The 14,742-nt window shown below is 58.9% G+C and overlaps 1 non-coding gene across 1 annotated transcript; it reads left to right on the top strand.

Annotated features, from left to right (window-relative positions):
- The first annotated feature begins 13,843 nt into the window (after positions 1–13,843).
- LOC128778222 (U6 spliceosomal RNA) lies at positions 13,844–13,945 on the top strand. The gene has a single exon (XR_008423637.1). It is a non-coding gene; the product is annotated as a U6 spliceosomal RNA (small nuclear RNA).
- Positions 13,946–14,742: the final 797 nt, after the last annotated feature.

Below are 14,742 nucleotides of genomic sequence, written 5' to 3'. Positions count from 1 at the left end.
CAGGCTGTTCTGGACACAATTCAGTAGAGACTCAGATGACCCATCAGACACTCTTGCTGACTCCTGTGGTCAAGACACACGGGACAATTTCAAGGTGTCAAGGGTGGCAATGCCCAGCGCTGGCACGGAAGAGTGGGGGATGGGCTCCTCCAGTCTGTGCTGGTGGGAGTTTAAACGTGTACCACTTCTTGGAGAGCCGGCTCGACGCTGCGAATCCAATGACTTCAAAAACACGAGGTCTTTGACTCGGCAGCTCCGCTTCGAGAAAACACAGCCCAAGGAAATAACCCCGCGCGACGTAATTATCCTCCTTCACGCATCCGTGGGCCTCAGACGGAGGGCCCCGCGTGGTCAGTGGAGTTCGTATCTGACTGCTCGACTAGAACAATTTTCTCCCACAGGCTGGCTGTGCTGCCCCCAAAATGGGACGGCATGCTGGCTGCTTTTAAAAATAGCACCTAATGAGGCATACAAATTTCTATTTATGTCGTGGGGCTCGGCTTCCCGTTCCAGAAGCCACAGGATTTTCAGTCTGGAGCGGACCTTAGGGATTTTCGAGTCCAACACTTCCCAAAGCGTTATCGCCTGAGAGGGCAAGTTAAAGGGCGGGCGAGATGCTTTTGGGGAGCGAATGATCACGGGTGACGGGAGAGTGGAACCTGTTCTTCCCTGCGGGACTTCTCAGGGCCTTTGCCATACGATGGGCACTGCAGGCAGAGGGAGGGTGCGGTGTTTCTGAGCCATGTTTGGCCGCTGCCTTCATCTTCTGGGGGCTGCTGTGACAAAGGACCAAGAACTGGGGGTCCTGAAGCAAAGGACGTGTTCTCTCACAGCTCTGGTGGCCGCGAGCCCGAGATGAAGCAGGAGCAGAGCTCCCTCTCACGGCTCCAGGGGACGATCGGTTCTTGGTGGCCCCAGGCCACCAAATTTCCTCTTCCTACAGGGACCCCACATCTTTGCACCAGGGCCTACCCCACCCTAGTATGACCACCTCTAAACTTGACATCTGCTAAGACTCTATTTCCAAATAAGGTCACGTGTTACAGGTGGCCACGAATGGTCGGGCCAGCTGTTCACCCCGACACAGACGGAAAGCCTCGGAGCCTTCTAAGCTGGGGAGGCAAAGGAACACCCCCTGACCTGCCGCACTGGGATGGAACGTAGGGGCGGTGGGGGGGGGCACAGGGACAGCAGCGGGGAGCCCCCGGTGAGGTCCGGGCGAGAGGAGACGTGGCTCGGGCCAGGCGGAGGCAGGTGCAGGTGGGGGGAAGTGGCTGGCCCTTGGGCTGCATTTTGAACACCCAGCATCTGAACGTGTGACCCCAGAAAATGAGGCATCAGGGGGTAGGGGCCCGAGACGTCAGAATGACAGAGGTGCCCTCAGGGGGGGACAGCCAGCTGGTTACCAGTTTCGGGAGGTCTGTTTTGCCACCAGGGACCAGCCGGTCCCCTAGTATAGCCGTCAGCCCCAGCTGCAGCCCGCTCCTGTTTCCAGAGAGGTCCCACTCCCAGAATGGCCCACGACGCCCCCCGGCCCCGAGCCACCTCCCATCTCACGCCCCAGGGGCCTACACTCTGCCTTGCACCCCAACTTTCTGTGCCCCACGTGCGTGTCCCGTGGGACACGCCTGCCTCCCTGCCAGACCGGCCAGACCTTCTGCCGGTCACTCCCCCTCTAGGGGCCTTGCTGTCCCCTTCTGAAATACAGGGTTCCAGGGCTGGAAGGCGGTCATCTGGCGGTCGCCCTCCCAGCCCCCGTGGCTCTGCGGGAACAGCACCCCGCCCACACGCACGGGGCCCACGGAGCCTTCCCGGCAGGCGGTGTGTGCCTGGCCTGTTCTGGGGACGGAAGGCCGTGCCCGGTCTGACCCCCCGCTCCAGGACGGGCGCCACTGTGGGTGCCCAGCAGACAACAGGGCCTGCACAGTGCAGGAGAGGTCACCTGGGTGGGGAGGCTCCTGTGGCTTCTGGTGGCTCTCAGTGGCGGTGCGGCTTGGGCTGGGCTGACCAGTCGGGCTCCAGGAGTCCAGCGGCCACAACCTCAGGCCTGGACGGAGCCCGCTTCTGTTTCGACAGGGCCGAGGGCGGTGTGAGCTCAGGGAAACGGGTCGCGCTGCCCGGGCTGGAGTCACCGACCAGCTCGCTGCCCCACAGTCGCCTCCCAGGCTCTCCACGAAGCAGGTCACAGAGCCAGGCGGCTGTCCTCATTTGAGCTCGGAAATTTCTTGACCTCTCCCCTCTGCCGGGAACTCCGAGGACTCGGTCCAACATCTGGGCGGGAAGGAGGCTGACCCGGGCGGGCAGCGGGAGATGCGGTTGTGGAGAGCTGAGCGACGGCGTGGGCGTGAGGAGCCCCCCGAGAGCCTTGGTTTTTCCATCTGGGAAACGGGGTGTCGCCGGCCGCCTTCCCTTCAGAAAAGAGCAGCTTAGCCCCCAACAATGGAGGAAGCCCGTAAGCTGTGGACAGAGGCCAGCCTTGCCCTTGGACGTGTTCAGATGGGAGGAGACCAGCACGTTCTCTCGCGTCCGTCTGAGCGGTGACCGGAGGGTGACAGCGGCAGTGGGCGCGGGCAGGTCCCGGGGCTGTTGTAACAAAGGGCCACCAGCTGGGAGCTTAGCCCAGCGGAGGCGCGGTTCTGGAGGCGGGGGGTCTAAGGTCAAGGCGCGGGCGGGTGGCCCTCTCTCTCAGGGACGCTCGCTCGCTGCCCCGGCTTCGGGCGCCCCCAGCAGTCCTGGCATCCCTGGGCTTACCGACCTGTCACTCCAACCTCCACCTCCACCTCCAGTGTCACTTGCCCTCCTCCCGGTGTGTCTGTCTAAGTTCCACTCTTCTCACAAGGACCCCGGTCACTGGATCGAGGCCCACCCTAATCCAGCACGACCCCATTCCCCCGGACATCTGCAAAGACCCTATTTCCAAATCAGGTCACTCACAGGTTTGGGGGTAACCTGTCTTTCTGAAGGACACGTCCTTCTCGTGCTGACGGTCCTCCTGGCCATTTGGGGGGAGGGGGGATAGCCAGGCACAGCCGGGGACCCCTGGGCTGTCCCACCTGCTCTCACAAACGTACGTTCCGCGTGTTTCCCTTCCGGGGGCGGCCGGCCAGAGGTCAGCCAGCTGCCCGCTGGCAAAGCCAGGCCAGGGCTGGGCCGTGACCCGGGGACGGAGCCCAGCATCCCAGCGCCAGCCCCGCACCCAGGCCGAGTCAAGGATGGGCGGTGAGAGCAGGAACTCCCGGCAGAAAGAAATAGGTGCCTTTGCCTATCGGATCGCAGAATGGCTTGACCTTGTCGAGAGGGCCCCGTGTGACTTCCAGGCCATGTGCACAGACCCCACGGCAGCACCAGCCCGGCCAGTCCCCTGGACCGGGACCGGATTGGCTCACACGCTCCCTGGAGGCTGGCCCCGCACGGGGTGTTTACCAGCCCAAATAACACACTGCCCAGAGAGGTTTGGGGACCAGCCTGAGGTCACACAGCCAGCAGTCAGTGTCTACACGATGGGCCAGGGGCCTTGCCTCCCATCCTGCCAGCAGGAACCTCGTAGCCTTTATCCACCAGGATGGTGTCTGGCAGAAAAATCTCCACACACGGGAACCAGGGCGGCATTCCTCACAGCTTTACAGCGGCAGCCAGGAAGAAAATGTCACCCTCGCACGCCCATCCTGCCTGGGAGCCGCCGGGGGCTCAGGGCGGCTGGACTCCCCGCTTGGGCCTCTGGAGGTCACGTCACTGAGCATCAGCTTCCTCCACGGTGACACGATCACGAGCTGCAAGGCCTGAGTGGTCGAGAGGATTAGGGACCTCCTCCCAGCAAGCAGGCACACAGTAGGTGCCTGGGAAAGGTGATGTTTCGATTTTCTATTGCTTCTGGAACCAGTTTCTGCCAACGTAGCAGCTGAAACCACACAGACTGTCCGCATCCTGGAGGTCAGAAGTTGAGCACAGGTCTCCCTGGGCTCAATCAAGGTGTCAGCAGGGCCGGGTTCCTTTCGGGGGCTCCAGGGGACCACCCCACTCCCTGCCTTTCTAGCTTGTAGCTGGGTGTTTTCCTGGGCTCCTGGCCCTTGCAGGGGTATTCACAGCCAGCAAGTATCTTCCCGAGCCTTCTTCTCTTTCCCTGATCCCAGCTGGAAAGGTTCTGGAATTTTAGGACTCAGTGGTTACCTTGGGCCCATCTGGGCCACCCAGGACGACCTCCGTATCACAAGCTCCCAAACCCAGTCGCGTCTGCAAAGTCCCTTTTGCCGTGTGAGGTCACATACTCACGGGTTCCGGGAATTGGGGCAAGGACGTCTGGCGGGGAGGGGGGGGGTTGTTTTGCTGACCACAGGTGAGTGGAGCTGAATTCCATCGAGCGAGGGAAGCCGGGCCTGGGCTCGGGCAGTTCTTTTCGGAGGCAGAGGATTCCACTAACACCAGCTCATTCAAGAACTATCTCCATCCTTCTGTTGTTTTTGACTCTCTCCAAAGAGGCTCTGTCTAGCCAAGGAGACTGGGTCAGGGCTGCCAAACCTTCGCTTCCAAATAAACCCTACTAGGAAATTTCCATGGGACCAGGCCCTTTTCTTCCCTCACAAACCTGCCTGAAAGCCCAAGCCCAAGCCTGGCTTCTTGCGGAAAGGCCATCGGACCCCACACTCTCCAGAATGGGGCTTTTGTTGTCTTGCTGCTGATTTTCTTTTGTTGGTTTTTCCGCGTCAAGCTACGTGGCATGCAGGCAAAGCGAACTTGGTTTAGGACGTCATCATCAACTTGGAAAGGGTTTTCCAGCCCTCCTTGTCAAGAGGGCCTAAAGCATCCCCGCCTAGATTCTTTGGGGCTCCGTCCCCATTGCCTTCAAGGACTGCTCAGCCGTCTCGCAAGCCCGGCACGTTCGCAGGGAGCGTGTCTTAGGCCAACACGCAGCCAGGCACACAAATCCCACCCGCCTAACGCCCTGCATCCCTTGACCTTGATTTACCAACACAGTATTTACCAACGGGCTCGGTGTCGGCCGTTTCCGCGTGGATTAAATGCGTTTGTTTTGGATTTCAAACAGGTTGCGGGGACAGACATCATCCCGTGAGTTCGCCCCACGGTGCTGGTGTCCCCGCTTTCCTGAGGAGGGTATGGGTGGGACAGGGGAGGGGACTGGGTCATGGCCACTCAGCTGCTAAGGGGCAGGGCTGGGGCTGGAGGCTGAGTCTCATCACTTTACATCGTTCCAGTCTCCGGTGGCAACACTCTCTACGGTGATAAGAAATCTACGTGGTCGGGGCGCCTGGGTGGCTCAGTCGGTTATGCGGCCGACTCCAGCTCAGGTCATGATCTCACGGTCTGTGAGTTCAAGCCCCAGGTCGGGCTCTGTGCTGACGGCTCAGAGCCAGGAGCCTGTTTTGGCTTCTGTGTCTCCCTCTCTCTCTGCCCCTCCCCTGCTCATGCTCTGTCTCTCTCTGTCTCAAAAATAAATAAAACATTAACAAATTTTTTTTTTTTTCAAAGAAATCTATGTGGTTTTCGTTCCAGCTTCCGGGCATAAGAGCTCTCCTAAAACCCTAGTAACTTCTTCATACGGGCATCTTTGCTTATCCCTAAGGAGACTGCTTCAATCACACCTGAGTCTATGCTAATGAGGTGACCCTTGTGGCTGGGTAATGAGAAGGCTGGAATTTGCAGCCCTACCCCCAAGCTCCAGGCAAGGGAGAGGGGATGGAAACTGAGTCAGTCACCAGCGGCCGGTGACTACTCCCGTCATGCCTTCCTAACGGAACCTGTATAAACACTCTGAATGAAGGGGTTTGGAGAGCCTCCGGCTTGGTGAATGCACCCATGTGCCGGGAGGGTGGCACCCCCCAATCTCCATGGGACAGCTCGTCCTTCTGGACCTCGCCCTGTGCACCTCTTCACCTGGCTGTTCATTTGCGTCCTTTATAATAAACCAGTAAATGGAAGTAACATTTCCCTATGAGCTGATCCAGCTGAGGAGGGGGTGGGGGGAACCCTCAAAGTGCAGCCAAGTCGGACAGAAGTGTGGGGGACCTGGGGACCCCCTGCTTGTGACTGGCATCCGAAGTGGGGCAGTCTTGGGGGTCTGAGCCTTACACTATGGGGACTCCAGGTAGCGTCAGGATCGAATTAAGTTTAGGACACCCAGCCGGTGTCCACGGTGAGCTGGAAAACCCATTCATTTGGTGTCAGAAGTGTTATAAGTAAAAAAACAGATCTGTACTCCTTCGTGCATTCGCTCACTCAGCGTTTGGTAAGTTCGTCAAGTCAACTTTGTGCTGCTGATAAAGTGATGGACCAGAAAGGCACATTCCCTGTGCTCCGCAGCCACGGCCCCCCGGGACCCTGCCTCCCAGGACCGCTGTGTCACAGCAGACATTCTGGGTCAGTTGGTATGGGGTGGGGCCATCCCTCGGGTAATTCTTTAAATTCCTTTTTAACTTAGGTATGTGGCAGGATGATTAATGGTCCCCAAAGACACCAGGTCCTAATCCCTGGAACCTACACACATTAGCTTCCATGGCAAAGAGTTTCCAGATACGACTAAGGATCTTGAGATGCGTCAACGATCCCGGATCATTAGGTGGGCCCGAGAGCGATCACTTGTGTCCCTATAGGGAGGCAGAGGGAGATGCGACCACAGAAGCAGAGATGGGAGGGACGTGGCCACAAGCCGAGGACAGCTGTCAGCCACCAGAAGCCGGAAGAGAAGAGGAAGGATCCTCCCCGAGAGCCTTCGGAGGGAGCAGGGCCTCGACACCTTGATTTCACAGTTCCGGCTTCCAGAACCGAGAGAGAATAAATGCAGTTCTCTCACACCCCCAGGTTGATCGTATTTTCCTACAGCGATCACAGCAAACCAACACAAGGAAGGGCTTACATTCGGCCAGAGGCGCAAATCATCAGCGCACGACCCCGGGCACACGTACCCACACGTCACTCTGTAGGCCACCACAGAACATCCCCAGCATCCCCGGAACGCACCCTGGACATAACTCGCTCTCCCCACCGCTGCCCGAACAGATTAGTTGTGCCTGTTGTAGAGCCTCATATACACGGGATCATACGGCGTGGGCTCCGACAGGAGGCTGCTTTCTCTCCGCTCACCATCAGTGAGATTCCCGCAGGTCGTTGGTTTTTTTCCTTCTCTATGGATATCATTCCACCGTGCGAAGAGATCATAATTGGTTCATCTATTCTGTTGACGGGCCCTGGGGTTGCTCCCAGTTACCAGCTATTACCCACCAAGCTGGTAGGAACCTGAGCCTGTGGTCTTTTGCGGACGTACGCGGTCATTTATTTCAGACCCACACCTGGGTCTGGGCTGGTGCGGTTCTGTAGCCTCCCAGGTGATCCAAATGCGTCATCAGGTGTGAGAACCGGGGCTCTAGACTGGCGGTCCCCAAATGGGGCTGCCTTTGCCGCCCAGGGGACCCTTGGCAAGGTCTGGAGAGGTTTGGGTTGTCGCAGCTCAGACGGGGGGGGGGGGGGGGGGGGACCCTAACGGATTCTAGCAGACGGAGGCCGCTAAGCATCCTACTGCACGGAAGGCAGCACCTGCCCCCGCCGCACACACGCGCACCGCCAGGAATTATCCGGCCCCGATGGCCAGGAGGCCTGAGAAACCCTCCTGCAGACCGATGTCACGACCACGCGCATGAGCAACCCACCTGCACGAAAGCTGCAGCGCAGAGAACCCGGTTCCTGCGGAGAGGCGGGCCGGGCCGGCAGCGGTGAGGGGCGGAGCCGCGGGCAGATCTTTCTCGAGCTTCGTGGAGATCTTTCTCGAGGGGCCTCCTCCGCTGTGGGCCTTGAGCCGCGGCTCTGAGGCGACTCCCTGCGGCACGGGGGCGCTGGGTGCATTTCTGACACCGCTCCCCAGTTCTGCAGTTTCTTCCCGGGTCTGTTGGTTCCAGGGACACGGAAACCCCCCCCCCCACCCCGCGTGGGTGGGGGGTTGGGGGGCGGGACGCACGTCTTCTCAGGCGCTGCAGCCGAGGTTCGCTGAGCGAGGGGAGGAGTGGGCTTCTCAGGCCGCGCAATTCCCGGCAGCGTGGCGCAGGGGGCGCTGCAGTGAGGTTGGCGTGTTCGTCCGCCGGGGGATGCCTAACGGTGTCGCGCAGGCAATCTCGGGGCCTCCGTGTGCGGGGGCGATCGGCTGGCTGTCCACCACCCCCTTTCCTCTTCCTCCTTCCACCTCTCCCAGCATCCCTTGCAGTCAGGTGCGGCCATGTGACTGAGTGCAGGTGGAAGCCGAGCTGCTCGTAAAAGCCTCCCACACCTGCCCCTCCTGGCTCTGCCCTACCTGCCAGCTGGGAGCAGAGGGCGGCTGGTGGGTGGCGCAGCCACAGACAGGAACAGCCTGGTCCCTGAGTCCCCCTGCTGGAAAAGCCACCCACCTTACGCCTGCTTGGTGCTACTGAGCGGAAAACAAACTCCGGGTGTGCGAAGCCACTGAAATGTGGAGGCCAGCTTGTTATAGCAGCTAGCGTGTCCTTAACTGGCACCCCAGGCTGCCCCAAACTGGGGATCCGGTTGGCGCCCCAGGCTTCTCCAAACGGGGATCCAGTTACTGCCCCAGGCTTCTCCAAACTGGGGATCGGGTTGGTGCCCCAGGCTTCTCCAAACGGGGATCCAGTTACTGCCCCAGGCTTCTCCAAACTGGGGATCGGGTTGGCGCCCCAGGCTTCCCCAGATTGGGGGATCTGATTAGCCCCCCAGGCTGCCCCAAACTGGGGATCGGGTTGGCGCCCCAGGCTTCTGCAAACTGGGGATCGGGTTTCAAGTCCACTCCAGTAAGAAGTGATTCCTCCCCCAACAAGGACCTGCAAGCAGAACGAGGATGAGGTGCTGAGGCACCACCGAGCGGCGTGTGACCCGGGAGAGGGCAGAGGCTGTGGCGGCAGCGGGCGTCTCTCGGCCATCGAAGAGGGTTGTCGAAATCCCCGGACGGGCGTTCGGAGGTGCAAACGCGAGTGAACCATTCTTTGCTCTGGTTCTTGTCAACTGTAATATGTGCACACAATCAAGTTAATTTACACATAATTGAAGTCACATTGGCTCTCGGGAAGCACACTTTCCGCTCTGACCTGTCATGAAATCCGCGCAAACTGAACTCAGGCTCTCATGGCAGGGCTCTGGCGCCCTTAGCGCCCCACTGGTGTCCTGTCGCTTGTGTTTCGTTGTCTGAGCCGTGGGACTCTGAACCCCGATACTACTTGGATCCCTCCCCGGCTTGGCTGTCCTGTGACCCTCCAGCAGGGTCACCGTGCGCCTCTCCCGCCACGAGCGCGCCCACCTGGCCCCTGGGCCATATTCCGCTCTCCCCACTGGGGCCCCCAGAACTTCTCGAACCCAACACGCCGCACACAAGCTGTGGGAAGCAGGCCCTTCTGTCAGGCTCCTTCCCGGTCCCCACCAACGGCCTCCATCCCGTGTCACAGGGTCCCCAGTGCCTGTGTTTCCCGGGTTCCCAGAATGAGGCCAGCATGGGCACTGGAGAAGCGGGGTGCCCCTCCTCCCTCGCGGCTACCTCTCTGGTGGCCGAGGGTCTCCTCCGTGGCTCCTGCTCCCTCCCAGACCCCGGCACGCCTGTCCCTTCCTCCCAGACCTGGAGGTCACGTCAGGCGCAGCCGAGCTCCGGTCACAGCGCAGCCCTCCGTGGCCCACACGACCAGCTCCCCGCGTTCGGTTTGCTCTGTGGAAGTGCTCGGAGGAGCGTGTTTCCCGGGCTGGACCCCGATTGCCACGCGGGCCTCCACCCCTCCCACCTGCCTCTCTTGATCCCCCCCCCCCCAGCACTTCCTTCCTGCCTGGGATGCACCCGCCCTGCAGCCACCCCTCCGATTCACGCGGAGGCCAGTCTTCCCCAGGGTGGCACTTTACGGGAGAACACCCGGGTCTAGGAGCTCCAGAAGCGTCGTCACGTGCATTTGGACACCCGACCTTCAAGACCACCGACTAAGGACTTGAGAAAACCGCAGGAAGTTACTTTGAAGCTCAGAGCTGAGCTGATCTCCTGCCCGGGCCCAAGCCGCATTTCATGGCTGGTTGTGACAGCAGAAGGCGTGCTGATGGGGGGGCCCCCCAAAAGAAAATCTCTGACCCGCTTTATACCATTCCTCCCCCCCCGGAGAAGTAAAGCCAGCAGCCAGCAAGCGACAGAGCGTATCCACGGGAGCAAATTTGCTGCAGAAACAGGTGATATGTTTGCCCCAGCGTGCCTGGTCTCTCCGGAAGGACAGAAGTTGCTGCTAACCGGGACGGAAACGGGGTGTGGGTGACAGGAACGCGGGGTTCCTGACCATCCCTCTGGCGTGTTATACTGGGCAAGGGTGTTACTTTCTGCAAATGGGGGCGGAAAAACATCGCATCCCTCTTTCCAAAAAGTCTGGTTGGCTCGATTCATCCTGTCTGAAACACAGGGAAAAAATGAAAAAAACAGCTGCCGAGAGTCTCCAGCTCGGGGCTGTGCTCTGCAGAGCTTCCCTGAGCCAGACTGAACCTGGCCTGCCGTTCGTGATAAGCATTTGCGGGCTCAGGCGGAGACGGGTCCCAAGCACACAAGGGAGGGTGTGGGTGCGGCCGCCGGATCTCCCGTCTTCTGGCTGCTGGGGGCTTATCTGCCTCCGGTAATGCGGAGGATTAGACTCGCCGTCGTCCCGTCCCTCCTCACTGGCTGGCTGAGCACTCGCACAGACTCATCTGAGGTCTGAGATCAAAGGTCGGAGATGACTAAAGGGACGGTGATCAGGACCCCTCCCTTCCCTGTCTGAAGTCAGACCCAGACCGGGCCCCTCTGGAGGAAACCCGGGCCAGGCGGACCTCCCATTGCCTGTATCTGCTGCAGGCAGCAGTCGGGTCCTTCTGGCGTGTCCTGGAAGAGCCTGGCTTGGTGGCATGCCTCGGGAGGCTGGCCCCTGTGAGCTGTGTCCACCAGTATCAACAGGGCGGGCGTCCCAGAAGGACTGTGTCTCCGGACTCTGCAAGGAAGGCTTAGAACTCCGGCCGCGGTTCCTACGGCCTGGGGCCGCCCAGGAGCATCGAAGACGCCATTCCTCAGGCCGCCACCAGAGGGCACTGTCCAATGCCACATCACCACTCCCCGTCTGAAACCTTCCGGGGCTCCCCGCCGCCCTTAGGAGAAAGCCCCGATTCGTAAATCCGGCTTACCGGGCCATGCCGATGTAGCCACTGCCCCTCCTGGCTTCTTCTCACCTTCGCGCTCTGCTCCAGCAATAACGGCTGTCTCTGTCTCGCAGTTCCCGCAAAAGATGACATTTCCTGCGGCCGCGGGGCTTCTGTCGCCCCCACCCCCGCCCGCCCACTTGTCAGAAGGCTATTCCGCTCCTCATTCGCTCGCCCACTGGGCTCCCAGGCATCCTGTACTTTTGCCCTCCGACAGCAGGCCGTGCAAACACCCCGATGAGCTTGCGTGGCCCTGAGTGGCAGCGCCGGGACCCTGCCCTCCTCGGCGGCACCTGCACGTGCAATTCTGTCGCAAATTCTGTCTTCCCAGCTAGACCCCCAGCTCACCTCGTCCCGTCCCCGGACGCCCCAGGCCCCTACGAGGCCCGTGCAGCTTTGCGCACCGCTAGAAAGCTGCCTGCAGGGGGCGCTGGTGCCAGCCGCCAAACGCTTCTGGAGGCGGCTCTCCGGGGCGCCCACCCGGTCGGACCACCGGGATTCAGGGGGTGCGTGTTACGAGCCCCAACACAGCCAGTCCTGATGAATCCACCACCTCTGGCAGCCGTTAATTAGCTAGTAACAGATAAATCGATAGATTTATATCAGGACATCATTTTTCTATGAGCTTCACAAAGTAATGGCTGGATGTGTATTTAATACAAGAATTAAGTTGATGGTTCAGAGAAGGGCCATCCTTCCTCCATCTTGTACTCACGAGATACATTTTCCCACTCGGCCTGAAATTTCACAATGAGAGTGTCATTTCTTGGACGTAGGGGACACGGGGGCCTGGCAGGGGGTGTGCAGCTTGGTGGCCCTGGGGTGGCATTTGAATCTCTTTCGTGTGGGGGTCGCCCCGGTCCTTTCCTGCCAGCCCCCTGTCCTGGCTTCAGCCCTGCCTTCTTCGTGGGGTTGGGATGCTGGGAAGCCACGCTGGGAAGGCCCTCCCCTGACAGTGAGGCTAGCCTTGCTGCTGCCTGAATCGGGGAGGGGAAGGGGGAGACCCATCGAGAAAAATTCAGCAGAAACAAATGTCTCAAAACAGTAGCTGGCCACACGTGAATCGTAATACTGGGTCAGAGCCGCGAATCAATTGTTCTGGGCTGTCTCTCCCCCCAGTCCGTGCCTCCACCGGACAAGCTGGCAAACAGAACCATGGCCATGGCAGACATCACAGATGGATCACAGCTCTCCAGGCAGGCATCACCAATCAATCTGCGTGAGCGAGAGAATATCTGTTGGCCGCCTCTGGCCATCCTGTTGGACCTGATGTGTGTGGCACCGTGCTTGGCATGGGCATCAGGAGCTTGGTAAATACTTGTTCAGCGAATGCAGGATGACGCTGCTTGTTCCCAAGACGTAACCTCTGCTGACCAAGGCCACCACTGCACTCCTATGGCTGTGTAGTCTGTGCACTGAACAAACACACCTGGCCGGGGCATCGGGGGCTGAAACCCAGCTGTGAGCTAGCAGTGGCCCTGGCCGTGGTGCACGGCCCGGCGATCCCTTCCGACGTTCTGGGCTTTACCCGGCCCTGGGAGACGGGGCCCAGAAACCCAAAGCCGTCGGCTTCAGACAGCAGCCCCTGTTCCAGAAAACGGAAGCTGGGCGCAGAGGAGAGTCGTCGGACCCGAGCAGGTCCCATCCACGGGGCCCTGGAGCCCCACGGTGGCTCTGGAATGGTGAGGAGAGTGGCGTGGGCGGGCTGACTGCCCAGCGCTCACCCCACTGGGTGGCCGATGGGGAACCTGACCATCAGGGCAGTAAACGGAACCCGCCTGGTTCCACGTCGACACCCTAAATCTTGTCCCCGAACCACGAGAAGCACGTGATCACGGCTCGGCTTCTCCAGGCTGATTTCCCCTCACCCTCTTCACTCACGGCCGAAGACGTTCAATGGGGAGGCGAGCCCCTCTCATTCACTTCATTCAAATGCCTGTTCCCCTTTTTGAAGTACGAGAAAGTCGCAGTTCACCAGTTCAGACCCAGTGCAGCAGTTTCTGTTTCTTTCAAACCTGACCCTTCATCTCCCATAGTTCCACGCTTCCTTCTCACTGGCCCGGGGCCAGCCGGGTTTGCTTCCACAGCCCTGCAGGTGCGAGGCCTTGCGCAAAGCCAGCTGCAGCCGGGAGGACCAGGCCCTCCGCTTCCCTCCCCTTGGGAACGAGAGGCCACATCTCCTCCAACCTGAGAGGCACAGTCCACACTCTTAACATCTCTGAGTTGGTTTACACGTTGTACATCACTGTCCCACAGGTGGTGGTCGTGACGCAGGTGTCGCGGGCTGGGCTGTGCGACCACCGTGTGTCCCGAACTCCCCCCACCCCCCACCCCCCCATTCAGCATCTCTGCAGGCAGGGGTGCATCTTGTATGCAGGGGTCTCTCGTCGTTGCACCATGTCATGATTGTGAAGTGGGTTTAAAGCTTTAGTCCTGACACGTGGACTCTCCTAAGAAGGGCGGCCGTCACCACGCCCTTGGTGGCGCAGAGAACGGGGACCGCGATCAGTCTGAGTGCAGAGGTGACGTGGAAGAGCCAGCGTCTGAAAGTGAAGACGTTTAGGGTCTTCCGCAACTCGTTGGTTTCTGCGGCGTTAGGCGTGCCCGAGAGTGTTATGTCTACGTGGAGATGAGTCAACAACAGCTCTTTTGCTAAGTGTCACATGAAAGCTGCATGACAAATGTCCGCTAAAACTGGAACAGTACAGAGAAGACAACACGGCCCCTGTTCAGCGATGACACACAGATTTGCGAAGCGTTCCAGAGTTTTAAACAATCCACAAAGCTAAAAGACAGCCTCCGGAACGGAAGAAGATATTTGCAAACGACATATCTGACAAAGGCTTAGTGTCCCAAATGTATAAAGAACTGCTACAACTCAACACTCAAAAAAGCAAATAATCCAATTAAAAAATGGGCAGAGGGCTTCAAGAGACAAAGCAGATGAACATAAGGGAAGGGAAACAAAAATAATATAAAAACAGGGAGGGGGACGAAACAGAAGGGACTCATAAATATGGAGAACACACTGAGGGTTCCGGGAGGGGGGATGGGCTAAATGAGGAAGGGGCACTAAGGAATCTACTCCTGAAATCATTGTTGCACTATAGGCTAACTAATCTGGATGTAAATTGAAAAAATTTTTAAAATAAAATTTAAAAAAAATGTACGTCAAAAAAAAAAAATGGGCAGAAGGCATGAACAGGCATTTCTCCAAAGAAGACACCCAGGTGGTCAACAGACACAGGGAAAGATGCTCAACATCGCTCATCGTCAGGGAAAGGCAACTCAAAACCACAGTGAGATCTCACCTCACACCTGTCAGAATGGCTAAAATCAACAACAACAACAACCACAGGAAACATCAGGCGTGGGCGAGGATGTGGAGACAAAGACCCCTCGTGCACTCTTCGTGGGAATGCAAACTGGTGCAGCCACTCTGGGAAAGAGTATGGAGGGTCTTCAAAAAAATTAAAAATAGAACTACCCTGCAATCCAGTAATTTCACTACTGGATATTTACTTCCAAAATACAAAAACACTAATTCAAAGGGATACGTGAACCCCT

Source organism: Panthera pardus, unplaced genomic scaffold (assembly GCF_024362965.1).
Source record: "Panthera pardus isolate Hobbes unplaced genomic scaffold, ASM2436296v1 HiC_scaffold_19, whole genome shotgun sequence".
Lineage (NCBI taxonomy): Eukaryota > Metazoa > Chordata > Mammalia > Carnivora > Felidae > Panthera > Panthera pardus.
Note: the sequence above shows the minus strand (reverse complement) of the source record. Positions and strands in the feature narration are given on the sequence as shown.